General features: G+C 43.9%; 1 long non-coding RNA gene across 11 annotated transcripts in view; it reads right to left on the minus strand.

Annotated features, from left to right (window-relative positions):
* The window catches only part of LOC106037673 (uncharacterized), a 231787-nt gene that overhangs the window by 28468 nt on the left and 189063 nt on the right, over window positions 1–14256 (minus strand). For all 11 annotated transcript variants that reach the window (XR_010834215.1, XR_010834220.1, XR_010834212.1 and 8 more), the window contains 2 exons: window positions 1538–1686; window positions 407–465 (listed from right to left, as the gene is read on the minus strand). This is a non-coding gene — a long non-coding RNA (uncharacterized lncRNA). The remainder of the gene's footprint in view (window positions 1–406; window positions 466–1537; window positions 1687–14256) is intronic.

The raw sequence follows: 14256 nt of genomic DNA on the forward strand, positions 1-14256 counted from the left end.
GACTTCTAACACAGCATTGGTTCACCAAGCACATTTTGAAATTCCACCACCCATCTCACTCCCCACACCTTCATGAAACGAAATGATTGCTCTCTACCAGCTAAGAAAATTACCAGCTCTCTACCAGCTAAGAAAATTACATGTTTCTCTATACCTTTGGACCAGTCTCTGGAGAAGTGCCCATCTTGGGGTTTTGCTAGCTATGACAGTCCTGGAGTTGAACAACCTGCTGAGTTTCTCTTGCTTCTTTCTCTTGCTTCAAATACATCACACAGATTTTAGTTCTACATCAGCAGCCAAGATGGTTCATTTCTATCACTGATAACTGCCCCTTATGCCTCTGCAGGTGCCACCACATCAATATTCTCTAAAAATCGTCCTTGTCCATTATATTGGGGTACCTTACCTTACGCGTGATGCTTTTGAACCTCCTCCTGACATTTCCAAATCTTGTACCATGGGACACTTTGAATAAAAAAAGAAAAGAAAAGAAAAAAAAATCACAAGCTAAGGTCCCTAAATCCCAAGTTCTCAGCTTAATAATGCTTTTTCAGCTGTGCAGTTCCAACATTCATAAGTAGTGCTGAGAAAATAATTTGCAGCCAGTAATTTGCTGAAAAATTTAGTTCCTTTCTCTGCACGCAGATGGTCCCTGAGCAAAATCAAAATTTCCTCGAATGTACTCATTATTTGAAAATACTCAACACATTTTTGGCAGTGCTCCCCCCCCCCTTAAAAAAACAAAACAAAACAAAAACAACAACAAAAAAACCCTTACAGATTGATCACAAAAGCATTGCTTGTATATTCCATAGTTAGTATTCTAGCCATGAGCTGCTGGTTTGTTGTGATTAATCGTAGGTTCATAGCATGGTTTCCATTCCCCAACTAGAGGGAAAACAAAACCCCTGTAATTCTTATAGTCAGGTTTAGGCCTTGAAGAACCCTTGGGGTTTTTATTTCCCTTGGGAAGGAGGAGCAGGTAAATTAGACTAGGGAATTTTAACCCTTTTAGTCTCTGGTTCTCCCAGGCTTTCCCAGATCATTCATAGTACTTAACGATTTGAGCTTCAAGTGGCCTCCATACAAGGTCTTGGAGAGGTGTAGCAGGGCCACACATTTGAGATGCACGCCTCCTAAAGGCACGATGGCGTGACACTCCTTCCCAGGCCCTGGCCCCATGCTGTGCAATCAGCTCACCCCAGACCAGAACAAGAAGGCACACCTGGCAGACGGCAAGGTTGCAGGATGCTGCACTATAAGGTCATGAGGTATGGGAATAGTTGATGGGAGCACAAAGATGTGGTGGACAGAGGAGTCTTTTTAAAACTTGTGAGACCTGACAGGCCTGTACTTTTAAGGAGTCGCTCCCAAGGACAAATAAATAAGGCTTCAAAAATAGATTGATAGCCTGGATCGGTCATTTAAATGTCATTACCTCTTTGCACACCGGAGAACTACATTAAAGGGAGGAACTTAATATTGCATTTAAGTGCATTTATACCAGGGACTAGAAAGAGGAGTGCCATTTACTTACAGACTTGTTAAGGCTTCAGTAGACCCACCAGCTTGCTATTCTGTCCTCACGTTCACCCTCTCCTGTTTCCTTTGGATCGTCCTGCTCTACTCCTTTAGCTGGGACACTGGAATTTGTCCAGGGCTTAGATGCAAGCTGATGTCCTGGAGCTGAAGGGATGGGGCACAAGCATTATAAATCCTCTGAGTCATCCATGTCATCCATCAATCTGCTCTCTTTCTGTGCTAATGTGTGTTACTGATGCAAGCGCAGACAGAATTGTGCCACTCTTTGCAGCTGCTTCAGGGAAGAATCACATTTACATTACTAAATGCAGCTTTCCAGCAAAAACACAGAGTGAAGTCAGAAGACAGCCTTTGATAAGGAAGAAAGAGACTTTAAAACAAATACCCCACATTCACTAACATGTATTCAAATACAGACAAGAGGAACAGTGGTAAAAAAACAAAAACCCTGACATTTCTGCTTCTAGCAACCTTTATCACAGAGCATGAGGATTTTATTCTCGCTGTTACCTTTCCTTTTGATAGTCTCTTCTGAATCACATCTAAAACAGATATTTCTTCATTCCCCCCAGTACTCTGTGGTGTTGGGTGATCTTGTACCTTGCAGATGTACTCTGTGTTAGCCTACCCCAAGCTATGACCAGCCGTAAAGGTGTAAAATGTTCTTCCTTTCCTTGATTGGGTTCTGTGTCCACAGCAGAGCTCTTGCAAGAGGTCTTGAATTTGACTTAGGAAGACAGGACAGAGATGTCCGTCTTGCTGCTGTACATACCTGATTATGACAACTTATGAATGCTTTGAGAAAAGAAAAAAAAAAAGAGAAGGGTTTTAAAAGGAGTTACATTTGCATTCAAGTTAATTTAGTATATGGGAGATTCTGTTTGTTAGTCATAATAGGAAATGACCTCATGAAGTCTTTGGGACATAAAAGATGCACTATGAGAGCCTGGCACAAAAAATGGTACACCTAGCCCCTACATTTTTGATACAACACTAGATATTTTTTTTTTCAATGTGTGACAGGATGGTAGAAACTAAGGAGTTTCAACAGATGGAAATGAGTAGCTGCAACAAGCCTCAGACAGAAAAGAAAGGATTTCATGGCATTTACAGCAACAACAACAAAAAACAAACAAAAACAAACAAACAAGCCAAAAAGGAACCAACCAAACCAACAGATAGATGAACAAACAAACAAACAAACAAAAATGAAACAAAAACAATCCAGGAGCAAACTAGGTGTCAGAGGTGATGTCAGTACGTTTCTGAGTGAGCCTTTTATTGTGGTAGGTGATGAAGTCCATATCCTTCAGAACAACTGTTTTTTCATCTTTATTCTGGAAAACAGTGATGCACAGAATTACTCTTAACTAATATTCTGATAACTATTATTAGGGTTTTTTTGATGACAGAAGAAGACTAAAAAAACCTGGATCTGTAACAAAGAAAATTCAGAGATACGAGGTCAGTTCTGTGGCAACTTCCATGATAATGGAGGCAAAAAAACTAACACACCAAGAGCTTTTATAAAAAAGGTTGCTTTTTCCTTGTTTGAACATTTTCTATTATGAAGTTAAAAACTAAGGAATTTCCTGAATCAGAAAGCAGAAGCTGAATCACTCCAGAGTTACGATGTTTGAAATATAGGACAAAATCTCAATCCAAACTGAGCAGTTCATTCCTCCCAAAATGCCACTCACCACAGAACTCTCCCCCAAGCATTAAAGTGCTTCAAGTACAGATCCAGATGAAAATTCCTTAACTTGTTAAAAAAGTCTCATCACTGAGGAAGTCAAAAGACGACAAATGTTACACTGTGTGGGCTTAGACACCTCTTGAATCAAGAGTTAAAAAAAAGAAAAACAACTTCATTAGCCAATCTTTCTTGTTATTTAAGCTCAAGGTTTATGCCAGATAGGACATGATATTCTAACCGAGGGGCGAAGGATATAGCAAACCAAGATTTTATTAAGGCCTGTGTGTACATGATTTACTTTTCATTAGATTTAGTTATCAGCTAAATAGTAATTCGGGCAAGAGTTCTAGCCGTGCTTAATACTTTAGTCTTACAACAGAATAATATCTCCAGCATCATTAAAAACAAACATTCAGATGGGAACAAATTAACTCATTTCAATTCAGCCAGCTGCAAAGACCTCCTTTCTTTTCCTGTCATTTCAGAAAAATGATCTCAGCCTTTTCCAAATCACCTTTTTAAAAATAAGTGACTTTCGCATAAAGCTGGTAAAGCCATAAAATTCAGGCCCTTGCTCCCCACTAAGGGAGTCACTCCCTGGTGCCCCCATGTTTTCCTGGAGAATTCCCTGCTCACGGGGTGGGCCATGCAGTCCACCCCTTCCTGCCACAGAGGTGGCACCGGGTGAGTGGTGATCCTACTGTCGCGGTTTTAGAGCTCTCTTGAAACTATCAGTGACCAAAGTGCAAATCATGCAGATCCCCAAGCCTGGCATAACAGGCTTTTAAGTATGCAAGCTGAATTCTGCACCAGTCTGGGGCTTCAACAGCAGTAGGACTGCATGGTTCCTCCCTTGTCTATCTCCTCTAACTGCTGTGGCTGTGGCTCAGGCTGTCCTCTGTCCTTGTTTCAGACCCTTGTTTCACCTTCCCACTCTCTAGCCCTCACTGATGGTGTCTCCAAAGCAAGGCTTGGCCTTGCACACAGTAACCAGCCCTAAAATATTTCGAAGCACAGGTCTCATTCCACAGCTTCCAGAGAAGGATACTTGCTCCCACAAATATGCCAGGGCATACAATAAACAAGGAATGCAGCCTCTGCTTTGACACCCATTTTGTTCATAGGCAATCAGATCCTTTCTATTCCTTTATCCACTGTACTGGGTCTTGATAATGAGCAGTTCCAGCTCCAGGCAACACAAAGAAAGCTGCAGAAAGCAACAGCAAAGCCCTCGCTTGTTGCTTGCAACTGCCTTCTGTACTAAAAGTTGGAGCGATCTCTCCTCTGCTTTTCCACTTAGATACTCTCTGACGCTTTCTGACTAAACAAGATGAAGTCTCATTTATTCTTAGAAAAGTTGCTGGTCACCCATAAGTCCAAACTGAAGTTCTGGTAGGAAAGGCTTTTCTGCAGACTGTATCTGAAAACAACCCACTCTCAAACCCCACTTCCTATCCCAAAGCACTTTGAGGAAGTTTGGATACACATCTGAACTTTTCAGCTTGATGCAGTCTCTCCCTGTGACTCATAGAAATGTTTCCATGAATATTTAATTTTTTTAAGTTCCAAAAGGAAAAAAAAAAAGGCTTAAATAGGGAAAGAAAAAGACTCAAACAAATACCATAGCTGCCAACATCTTGTGACAGAAAGTCAATAGCTTTTAAATCTGCATAAAATTACATACATTTCCATGAAATTACCTGCATTTGCATATAGTGATGCTTGATGCTACAAGGAACTTGCAGCTCCTCCCCAAGACTCCCCAAATCCTGACTTCTCCTGCAGGCCCAGTAGCACTTTAATTCTGCCATCCTAGAGCTCTGAGGCACTGGGACAATCTGCAAGGGAATCACTGGGGCATTTGCACAGCCTAATGGAAATCCCTCTCCAACCAGGGGCATGGGCCAGAGGCTTCTCGAAGTCTCCCTGGGACTTCTGTCCCTTCACTCTTCCCCACTTCTTCCTCTCCTTCTTGGATGGAGAGGATGAGGCTGCAGTTCATGCTGGGGAGGACAACTTCTGGCAGGTAGAAGAAATCCTCACCACCAGTAAGCATCCTAAATGGACAACTTCTTCCATGGTCCTCCCTCAGGTTAGGGAGAGAGCATCATGTGAGCAGCTGAAGGGTTTATTTTTTTTTTCTGCCTTCTCATTTCAGCTCCTCAGCCTACCAGCCAAAGGCACTGCTTGGTGTGTTTAGGTTTCCCCTGGTGACATTTGTCCACTAAAAATCTGAACCCAGACCCACCAGCCTCCTTTTAGAGCAGCCACGAGACAGGTTAGTAATGAGTTGGAACAAAATGAGGAGTGCTCATCCCACCCCCAGGCCCTGGCCTCCCTCTGTGTAACTGCTTTTGAAATATATTTGGTAACACACCGAATGTATTTAAAGGGATTGTGGAACTGGCCAATTTTCATGCTAATTAAAGTGCAGGAGATGGAAGTGAGCTGTTTGAAATACATTACAGCACCGAGGAAAACATATTGTGCGCTATCTCATATTTTTCAAGAGCCCATATTCAAATCCACTTTCAATCTGTGTGCACCATGCCTCTGCTGCTGCCTGTATTACTGAGCCACAGGCAGCGCGTGTTGTGCCCCTGCACTGGCCCAGCCTTGGCCATGGGATGGACCTGGACGCAGAATGTGTCCCTGGGGACAGAGAGAACTAGGTCAGTGCTTGGGAAGGAGCTGGAGTGCCTGGCTCTCTGAGGGGAAGGCAGGGAATGGAGAAGATTACTAATCTCCACAGACAGCATAGCCGAAGGGGACAATATTTAAATGTCCTGCAGTGGATGCTCACAGCAGAGAGCCCGGGCTCACAATGGTGTTTGTATTGCAAGGATTTGGGGAAGCACGGTGTTCAATTAAATTTCTGAGGGAAGGGAAGCTGCATACAGAAAGGCATTTGCAGAGCCTGTGAGCATCCTATTTTTGCCTCTCTAGATAGCGAGATGGCCAGCTCTTGCACACTGTCCCAGCTAGGCAAGAGCTTGACTGGCATCCCTTAGCCAGTGGCATAGCTTTGAACCTGGGCTTCAGCCACTGAGGCTGCACGAGCTGCTTATCACATACAGAGCAATCTAGTTACCTGCCAGGTCTGTTGAGAGCAATTGTTTTGTCCTATTTGCCAGGATAAGTTTAGAAACCTGTTTCTTTTGGGAACATTAAATGCTGCCCTGTTGTTTATACGCAGTTCCTTCCCCTACAGGAAGAGACCCCATCGAGGGAGCGCGCTCATGTATACGAGCCAGTTTCAGCGTCTGGCTCGGGAAGAATCTGCATGTAAATTGATGGATGGGAACGTCCTTGTGTACTTCCCAAGGCAGTGGTGCATGTCCAGCAGCCCTCCCGCTCCTCTCTGCATGTACCTCCCTGCAGGTGGTGACTGGCAGAGGGGGCGAGCTCTCCAGGCACGCGTACCCATTCCCCCAGGAAGGCTGCAGAGAGGAGGGTCTGTTTCTGTGCAGGCAAAACACAGGACTCTGTTCTATGCATGACTGCTTGTATGTAGGAATTACTTGGCTGTTTTCCTTCTGTTTTCATCCCCTTGCCCTCTCTCACTCTCCTTTGGATACAGGGGCTGCAAGCATATTAGTCCCTGGGGCTGGGAGCTACCAGGCTGCACTGTCAAGTGCTGAGCAGTATTTCTTCACCCTCAGGAGGAAATCTGCTTCTTTAAATATTTGCCTGACTTCCTGACAGCTTTTTGACAGAACATTCACTCCCCTGTTAAGAGCCGCGTTCAGTGGCAGAAGACATCTCTATCAGGGCACCTTCTCTTTCGCAAGCAAAGCCCTATTCCCCGCTGGCAACAGATCTTCCTTCTCTCTTTCAGCTCAGATCTGAGTTTTGTCCCCTGTGTTGTCTTCTGTAAGAGCCTCACTTGCCAGAACAAGATTTGGAGTGACAGCTGCCCCCGGGCTGGTACACAGATCACAAAGGTTAGGCAGCAGCAGGTGAGATGGTAAAAAAAGAGAGGTTCTTCCCACCTCGACGCCACCAGAGTACGGAGGTGGCAGAATAACAGCGAAAAGAGCAAATCCCCATTCTTGTGTAATAAAGGCAAGTGTCTCTACTAAATGTTAATTGAGAAGTTTTCCCTTCCTTCAGAGTCTGGCAAGTGATCTGTGCGGGGGTGGGAGGAAGACAGGAATTACCTAGCAATATCTGGAAACACCCTGCAATCCCAGGGAACACGTGGCTTGGGTAGCGGCAGCAGCTCTTAGGAGGCAGCTAAAGTAAGCCAAGATGACATGTGGGAGTCAGGGAACTAGCCTGTTCTGTCTGATGCTGTTTCAGCTTTCTGGCGTCAGGTCCAGCTGAAGTCCTTGGCTTTGGAGAGGAGCTTTCACTGGTCTATTAGGTCAGTTTCTGACTTAGCTCTGCCAGGGTGATGTGGCTGACTGGTCAGCGCAGTAGCGAATTCAAAGAGAGATGTCTGAAGTCATCCCTAAAGAGTGTCTGAAAGGACAGCCTGGTTTCAAGAGCTTGTGGTAGGCTAATCCTTTTAATAAGATGAATATCTAGATTGCCTTTGTGACATTGGAAATCATTGAGTGCCTAAATCCTGCTCTACCAGTGCCTGGCAGCTTACAGCATGAATGGTAAATAAGAGTCCTAGCAGGAATGAAGAGATTGATTAATGGCTGATACCCACTGGACCACGGACTAGAGTATAACAGGGTTTGCAGGGATAGACTGTGCATCAGGTTCACTTCAAAGTCAATGGTACAGTGCTGCCAAGATCTCTTCTGCAGTATCTTCTCCATGGACAGCAGGTCCTTTGCGGATGCTGGTGTTATTCATCACTTTATTTTTGCCTCTCGGAAGGTGGAGAAGAACCATCTATATATGGTAAACTCAGGGGCTTGCAAGATCCTTCATATTCCAAAAATAATGAGAAAATTAGGAGTCCCAGAGCCTCAAGAACCTCAAGACAGCTGTTCCCAGGTCTTCATGCTCTTTATGATGCTTGGATTAGGAGCACAAATAGTTTTTGCCTTGAAAAGCTGTCTCTCTGGCAGAACCACAGATACTTTTGTTCAGAGGCAGCATTGTGTGCTGAGTGTCACCCAAAGGAGGGAGGGAGGGATACTCTCCCACAGGATTTCTGGAAGGCACTGCCATTGTTCAGAGTGCAAGTGGGCTGAGGAGCTTAACAGATGGCTGCAGTGAGACATGGACTCTCTACAGATGGTGAATGCATTCCCTCTGAGATCAGTGGTGGGCTGGATGACAGCCCAATATGGTTGCAGGCTCCAAAAGCCTGTATTCCCCCCCACACCCTGTTATCATGACATTTTCCTCTTTGGAGAATGGAAAAGGATTTAGAGAGACAGACACAGAGACATACATGGGTAGGGAGAAACCAGAGAAAATAGCTGATGCCATTAAAATAGGTACCTGTCCCTCTGAGAGGCTGTCAGCACAGAAGGAGAGGGCTGAGCAGTTATTGCTCGCTATTTTCCCCCGTGGACATCCTTCCAGTCCATGGCATAATACTTTGGTTTTCAAAGCATAACTTCTTTGATAGGCACCAGATCCCAGAAAGCAAAATGACCGAGGGTGGTGTCTCTGAGAAAAATCTTCCAAGAAGCCCCTCACCTGTGGATATGTCTTTGAGATGATGGTCACCTTTTTACATACTGGCCAGTACTGGTTAGAATGATCCTCTGCCTGGATTTTGTTGCAAACAGCATTAAAAGGCTGGAAGCCTTTTCACTAGTAATTTTCCAAACCTGATTAAATCAGTGGAATTAGACAGCAAATGACTTCCTGCTGTAAGCAGCCTCAGATTTGAATGGATCCTTATCCCTCCCATCCCAGAAGAGAACATCAAATTTCAAATTTCCCATCAAATAAGCAGCTTATCAAGTTTTATTAAAGGAATCAGTTTGTTTCTTAGCCTTCTGAAAGTCAAAACAGAAAAAAAAATGTTTCAAGCCAGGAATAGCATATTAGAGAATTTCAACTTTTTTTTTTTTTTTTAATTATTATTATTTTTCCAACCAGGACATTTTTTGAAGACAATCCTCCTACAGGTGATATTTCAGAAATGCAACACTCTAAGAAGTCATTGTGTCTTGTGTTTAGGAAAGCAGATCCTCATTTGTTCCAGGATGATCTTGTGCTATTTAATAGTGGTGGTGGATAATACCAGCAAGCTGTCTGGAAATACTACTTGGATGCAGTTCTAGGTTTCACAATGAACACTAGCTTGGAGGATTATCTCAGCATAGTCAGCATAGGAAGTCTGACTCACAGCCATTCATGCTAAATGGTATCAACAAAAGTTTATTTTAATTCTGTATCTAACTATAAGCTTATAAGATGATACCCACAGGGACTAATGCCATATTATTAGGAACAAACTTAACTTCAGCAGGTTAATATTCAGCAAATAACCAAAGTTGGGCAAAGATCTGGATTAGAACACATCTCCTGAGAGCTGCTGTGCCCTCAGCCCCAGGGCTTGCAGGCTGAGCAGTGCATCCCTTGGATTTCACCTGCTTCCAGTTTAAGGGAATGCCTGCAAGGAAGTTCACAAGAGTGAACAAAAGACAAACAAAAAACAAACAAACAAAAGACACTGCTGCTAGTTCTGGTAGCAGAATAGATCTTGTGATTCAGCATTCAACACCTTCTCAGGAAGCTCGGAAGCAACTCTAGAAATAGTCCTTTTCAAAAAAGCGAAAAGGAAAAGGAAAAGGAAAAATGGAAAAGACCAAGAAGGCATTTGAAGCATTTTAAGTATGCAAGTAGATTGGTAGGTCTAAAAAACCACAGAGGATATGTCTTGCTGAATATAAACTTACTGGTGCAAGGATCTTAGTCTAACGCTGATGGAAAGGCCCCTTGTGCTACATTGCTTCCTTGCATTAAAGTGGTGTTAGAACACCTTGCAGGATCAAGCACAATATGAGTGGTAAATCCTAGAGTTATATATATAAGTATGGAAATACCACACCAGCAATATTGTTCCCAAGATGCTATATTTTGGGGAGAAATGCCAGTGTAGCAGTGCAAGTTGATCCCCAGTGGCTTTGCCAAGAGGTTCTGGGATTATTCCAGAGGAATTACTTTTAGCTTGGTCTCTCAAGTCTGCTAAATACTTCTGCATATGAAAACCACAACACCATATTGCTGAGATACTAAAACCAAGTGAGGAGAGAGAGGGTCAGGAAACTTTGAAGCAGAGAGAGCAGAGATCTGCCCGGTCCTGCTCCTTTCCCGCTCCCCATCCCTTTTGTTCCAGGATATTTCCCACTGCTTTCCAGGCTTCATCGTCAAGCAGGCAAGCCCTGGAGCCATTGCAGCAAAGTGTGCTGTTGTACAGCCACTAGCCCCTTGCTCTTCTCAGGGAAAATCCTCCTCCCAGAGGACTGCTTCATTTATTTCATTTGTCTCCTTTCCATCTCCCACCCTCTTCTCAGGGGAATACAACCCAGACAGATAAGCTAATGAGACAATTAGCTCTCCGCTCCCTGATTGAAGGGCCCTTTATTTCCCTAACCAGCCAAGCCAATTCTCAACATCGTGAGTGCTTGACTTTATTTCTACAATGTGATTCATCTTCCCTCTTGCTCATATATAAACCTACCATAAAAGAATATTATTAATGTTGCCAAGTCAAGCGCTTGCTTGTTAGCAAACACTTAGACCTAAGCCTGTTTGGGGAGCCTTAATTCACTCTCTTCTCTCTCACCTCCCTGCAATACACCTTGTACGTGTATTTTACTATATGCTTTAATAACCGTATCGTACAGCTGTTCAGAGATCCCATTCCACACTCAGGACACAGGTTAGGCAGTGATCCACGAGCACCCATGAGCTAGTCACTATTTTATGTTTTAGTTATTTATTGGGATGCCTCTCAACTTTACTTGCCACCTACCTGCTACCACGTCTGCAAAAGCAATCGTTGCGATGCAGCATGCAAAGGTTGGGTGCAACCACAATGCAAGGATCATAGCTAAATGTAACACAGCACATCAAAAACACATCTTAAAATACTAGCACATTGCAAACTCTGGCAGAAAGGGAAGATAGAGGTCTGAGACAAATTTAAGAGCTTCTCCAGTTTCCCTTCAGCCCAAAGACCCTGCCTTCCAGGTGATCACACCACAGCCCCCAATACTTGGTCTCCATCATCAACTCCCTTCAAGCAGGTAGGGAGAGGAGATTGCTCAGAGGAGAGGGTGAATAGGGGAGGCAGTGGTGTCCTGATGCTCCTCTGACCCTGTGCCATGGAGAGAGGAGCAGCCTTCCAGAACCCCAACTCCTCTGATATCCTAGACTGAGACGCAGTGCCATGGCAGCTGGCTTCACTTGGCCTCCTCTCTCTGTGGGGAAATAAAACAGTAGAGTTCAAGAGGCCTGCAGAATCTGCTCAGTATCAGCACAAAGTCCCAGTTTTCCTGTTCTTTTGCCACCCACTCGCACCAAGCTGTATAACCAGTTGTGACCATGTCACACAGTACTGAACAATGCAAGTTGCAGTTGGCAGAGGATCAGCCACTCATCAGCCTTTCTGTGGCAGCTCTCTGCCTGCCAGGCAGGGACCAGAGGGATGTTTTAGTTGTTCCTGTTACTGCAGCAAGTGGAAAAGAGAAAAATGGCAGATTACCTATGCCTGGAGCATCACTGTTAACTGTTGGGTCCGTTTTCACTGTTGGTGGCTGACTGCATCCATCAAGCTCACGAGATACTTTCCAGTGCAGTATGATGTGTGCTGTGTTCACCATTTACTATTGCATGCTTGATCGTTTAAGCTGTCACATCGCTTTTGATTTCTTGACAGACTGTCACCCCAGATCCCCTTAAGAGCTAGCAGTGTGGCCTCTGAGACACAGCTGCCTAAGAGCATCTATGTCGTCTCTCCTTTTGCGTAATGTTGCTTCTAAGCAAGTTTGCAAGGGGAAGAGGAAGGGTGGAAGCCAATGTCAAAGTTCTCACTGGATTCACCTCATACTTAGTTAAATCTAAAAGGGACCCAAGATTTTGGATAGCCTGAATACTGCAAATGTTTTTAGCCCCCAGCCTTTTTCCTTACTCCTGGTTCCTTTAGCCATTCATGAGAACTCACAAATGTCCTGTCACAAGACAAAGAAGAGGTGTACAGCATATCCATGCAGATTGCTGTCGGAGTTCTGATACATCCGTCTATTCAGAAATATCAGCATTTTTTGCCCCAAAACTTATGTCCAGGCAGAATTTGAAAGATTCATAAATTCTCTGGAATTTACAAGTGCATAAACAGTAATACAGCAGGCACATGTCCACGGTTCATGTGCCCCAGCCCCATACGTTATGGAAGGAGGCTCTGTGCAAAGTACATTTGCATTGTTTCCACTTGGGATCTCCCAGAAGAGGTGGCAAGCCTAGCTACTGCATCACTGAATGTCTTTACTTTAAAGGCATACCTGAGCATATTAATTTTCTTCAGCATTGTTGAAGGCCAATACATGCAGATGGACTTCTTTTGCAAAGCTTCCAAGATCTAGCAACTTGTGATTGTGCAGTATTTTAAATATTTCATTTTAAAGACCTAAAGGGGTGGAAGAGAGGACTTGGCTTCATAAAAGTGCAGTACATTTGCAAATAGATTCAGTGGCCTTTGCCCAGCCAGAATTATAGGAAATAGAGACTAAAAGGTTGTAGAAATAGTTAGATGGCTTTGGAGAAAAGCTCTGCTCCCTTTCACTATTTGACAGATGCAGCACAGCAAACAGAGAGTTAAGGCTTTTCCCCTGCTACACTGCAGCAAAAATGAGAGATTTAAATAGACTGAAAATGTAAATCCAACATTTACTCCATAGACAGAGTGAGGCAGAGCAGAGGGGAGGGGAGTGACGGAGGATAGATGATCATTGGATGTGTGAGAAGAGAGATGCATCACATAGTATATATTTTATATGTATTAATATTCATACCAGTTCTTTCCTTTCTCCCTCCAGGCTCTGTCTGCTGCTTCAGTTCATCCATCCAGCTTCAAGAGGGAGATGGATCTTTCAGCCCTTTCCTGCAACTCTAAGCTAGAAACAAAGTGTCAAAGCAGCATGCAGTTCCCTTCTCAAGAACATTGCAGGGAGACATTGTAGGGACATCTAGAGCCATGGGTCATCCTAACAGAAAGCACAGGGGTGCGAGGGGTCTTCCCATGCATGCTGGAAAGAATCTTTTGTGCTCAGAGGTGGGCTTGAGTTGCAATGTTTAGGAAGATGAAGCATGGAGTGACATAAGTTCTTCCTGAGCCCAGAGGAAGAAGCATCACTGCTTTTATGTGTGTATGGAGCTTTAGGAACTGCCATATCTAAAGGTCTAGAACAACGCACGTGGCAGGGTCAGCATGTGCAAAGTCTTCAGGTATGTAATTGGGGAATGGAGCTCAGCATACTTTCAGAAAGAGGATGCACTCTGTGATTGCAGAGAGATGGTAGTCAAATCCTGTAAAAAGACAGTGCTTTCTTATATTGGTCTGGAATCAAGACAAACCCAGTTGATAGAGCATGGAATCAGGTGACTGGGACACTTGGTTGGGACTAAAAAGATGCCCAACCTGAAGCAGCAGCATCAAGATAAAGAAGTAATATACAGGTGATAGTGCATGGGAAGAGAGTTTCAATTTAACAAAAAGAAGTCGAGGCCAAAGTTTATGCTGAAAGGCTGCTGCAGTATTTTCATTTTGAGACTACCTAAGATTTCATGAAAAAAAAATCCATTTTCCAAACTGTTTTCAGAAGAGAGACAGTAGTAGTCCTGGAAGACTGATGTTTCCCTCAAGACTCAGGTGCTTCAAACTAAGAAGACTTGATGGCAGTGCTTAAAAAGCACTATGTGCCCCAAACAAACATCGCAGCGGAGAAATAAATTTCTCTTAACCATGCCAAGGATAGGTGAGGCTTAACAGTTTTCTTGCTGGTCTTGCGAAGCTCTTCTACCTGTCATGTTGGTATTCCTGCCTAAGGAGCCTCTTGGGAATTATTGCTTTCTATTTGGCAATCAAAAATCTTGGG

This window comes from Anser cygnoides, chromosome 1 (genome assembly GCF_040182565.1).
Source record: "Anser cygnoides isolate HZ-2024a breed goose chromosome 1, Taihu_goose_T2T_genome, whole genome shotgun sequence".
Lineage (NCBI taxonomy): Eukaryota > Metazoa > Chordata > Aves > Anseriformes > Anatidae > Anser > Anser cygnoides.